The 3,009-nt window shown below is 42.3% G+C and overlaps 1 pseudogene; it reads left to right on the plus strand.

Annotated features, from left to right (window-relative positions):
* Positions 1–355: 355 nt before the first annotated feature.
* LOC148110188 (vacuolar protein sorting-associated protein 29 pseudogene) lies at positions 356–2,676 on the plus strand (annotated as a pseudogene).
* Positions 2,677–3,009: the final 333 nt, after the last annotated feature.

Below are 3,009 nucleotides of genomic sequence, written 5' to 3' on the forward strand. Positions count from 1 at the left end.
GGACAAAGGGTACTCGCTCCACAGTCCAGATTTGTTCTGTATTCCTAGGATTTCTGCCCCAGTGACATTGTGTCTCCTTGGTCTGAGATCTATTTCAGGCTTTGAAATCTCCTAGATACTAGAATAGAAAAGAAAAGGAATATCAAGAATAACAGGACATCCTATTTGACACAGTCAGAGACTGCAGTGTGAGCCCAAGAAACAACCTTTCTAAAATGCAAGGGGGTTGCTGAGGAGCCTGGAAGAAGGCAGCAGTGGTTGTGGTGACTGAGCAGAGCCCAGGGACAGGATGCTTCCCACATCACCACATCAACTATGTACTTCAATCCATATCTGAAGGGGTCCCCCTCTAAAGATGAAGATTGCTCTCTCTCCAGTCAGTGTTGGTATGGAGACCTACCTGCACATCCCACACCAGTGAAACAGTTTGCTGACTAAATTTAAAAAACTCCTCGTGCCAGGAAAGATTCAGCACATTCTCTGTACTGGAAAACTTTGCTCCAAAGAGAGCTATGACAATCTCAAGACTCTGGCCAGTGATGTTCACATTGTGAGAGTAGTCTTTGACGAGAATCTGAATTATGCAGAACAGAAAGTTGTGACTGCTGGGCAGTTCAAAATTGGTTTGATCCGTAGGCATCAAGTTATTGCATGGGAGACATGGCCAGCTTAGCCCTGCTGCAGGGGCAGTTTGATGCGGACAGTCTTATCTCAGGACACATGCACAAATTTGAAGCATTTGAGCATGAAAAACAATTTTACATTAACCCAGGTTCTGCCACTGAAGCATATAATGCCTTAGCAACAAACATTATTCCTACATTTGTCAGTGGATAGCCAGGCCTCTACGGTTGTCATTTATGTGTTTCAGCTACCTGGAGATGATGCAATAGTAAAAGGAATCGAATACAAAAAAATCTTAAAGCCAGGCCTGTCTTGCTGTTTTTTTCCTTCCCCTGTTCAATTCAAGTAATTAAACATTTATAAGCCACAAGATCATATCACGTTTAAGACCTTTTACAGTAAAATACTGTCTTCTGTTAATACAATGTTCTAAGCTTCTTGTAAACTGTAAGAATATAGTCCACTTCTGTATATGATTTCTATGAAAAAACGCCCACCACACAGTAAATGGTCATGTGCTAGGAAAAAATTTACCCTTGTAAATACCCTCAGAGTTCATATCTGGAACTTCACTATAAAAAGTAGTGCAAGAGGAAAAAGAATCTAGATTTTCTTGTGTACATTTTTTTCTTCAGTAATAAAGTTACCTTTCATTTATAGAAATAAATAAATAAAAGATAAAATGCAAGGGAATGGTCAGAGAAATAGAATGGCTCAGCATCAAGTGTGTTGAGCGACATTCACAATGAGGGTGATAGTTTTGCAAGGTCAAGTCATCTGGACAATGCAGCCCTTGGCTCTTCTCCTCGGTCCTCTTCTGAAAACACTGAACTCTGAAGCACACACAAATCCGGTAGTCAAGGAAAGGGAGCTTTAGTGCTTCCAAAGCCAGCATTTATGTGATCACCCCAGCATGTTAACCTCATGGTGAACTCAAGTGCAAGACAGAAAAGTCTGTATCTTTTAATACCAAATCTTCCTGTGTCCAAAGGCATGAGGTACTGAATAAGCCCCAACTCTGTCAGGAGGATGATGCTCTCACTATTGTCAGCTGCCATCTCTCTCTGCCAGTCTGGCCTTTTGCCTCTATCTTTCCTGGGACCTAGAAGGGGGACATATGGTGGCTGGTCATCTCATAATAAGGAACTGGAGGCCTTACCATGGGAAAGGAATAAGAAAGCAGTGAGGAGGGGTCAATGGAACCTCCTACCTCCATCACTATATTCTGAACACAAAACTATCAACATTTCATATTTTGTTTTACTGTGTTTTCCTCTGTTTTATTCTCCAGTTCACTTTTTCCACCTCCTTTATATTTTACCTGAACTAACTTTTGAGGCTCTCTTCATAAACTTGACATAAACTCAGCAGTAAAACTTCACTTGAAATGTTTTCTTAGTCCTACATCAGGACTTCTGTAGTGGAAAGACCACCATACTTGGAGGCAGGAAACCTGGGCTGTAGTCCCAACTCCACCACTTTTACTTGTGATATCTAGCAAGTCACCTAAGTTTTTTGACATTCCATTGCTTCATAAGTAAAATAAGGATAAGAATACATTATCCCACATATATAGCATAGATCACGTGGTTAAGGATCAACTAAGAGTGCATGTTCAAGTCTTATTATGTTTGTATCATTACTACTTTTTCTCCTCCAATCCACCTTGTAATAAGACAAATAAATTTCCTGCCTGATCTTGGATGTAGCCGTTCATAGCTGAGGGTTCCCCTCCAGAGAACTTAGAAATTTGCAGTCATCATCCCTGGCAGGAGGATTGGAAAGTGTTGCCCATTTCTCTGCTGGAAACTCTTCTAAGTTGTAGGCTTTTCCTCCTGGTCTGTTTCTGTCTCCATTGGCTTTTTGTCTTTAGGGAGGCACATTTGATACTCCTCTTCTTTCTCCTTTTCCTAAAGTTCAGTGAAGTTGGAGATGCTGCTGAAGGAGCTGCCCCAGATACAGGTGCTGGCATTGAACAGCCTAAATCTCAGGAGCCTCTCTGGCTCCAGCTTCATGGACTTAGGCCTCATGGCTGCTGTTGCTCAACTCTGAATGGGTTCTAGGGCTGGACAGCAGCCTTCAGGAACTAATCCTCCAAATGCTTCAATATGTTTCTCAGATACCGTTTTCATCTGCCAGTAGGAAACTCCTGGGTGGGGCCCTGGGCAACATAGGTCCCAAATGCTTTTGTGTATGGGCTGGAGAAATCCATATCTAGGGCCAAATGCCTCTGACTATTCCAAGACACCACTGCCCTTTTTCCTCTCTGGTCACGGCCCACATGACCCTGAGTTTCAGGACTTTTTAACCAGCTTAACTCTGGTGCTTCTGCTGATCTTTTCTTCCATTGCTTGGCTGTCCTTTAATCCCTTTTTTATGGCCGCT

This window comes from Ursus americanus, chromosome 4 (genome assembly GCF_024610735.1).
Source record: "Ursus americanus isolate L20-20 chromosome 4, mUrsAme1.1.p, whole genome shotgun sequence".
NCBI lineage: Eukaryota > Metazoa > Chordata > Mammalia > Carnivora > Ursidae > Ursus > Ursus americanus.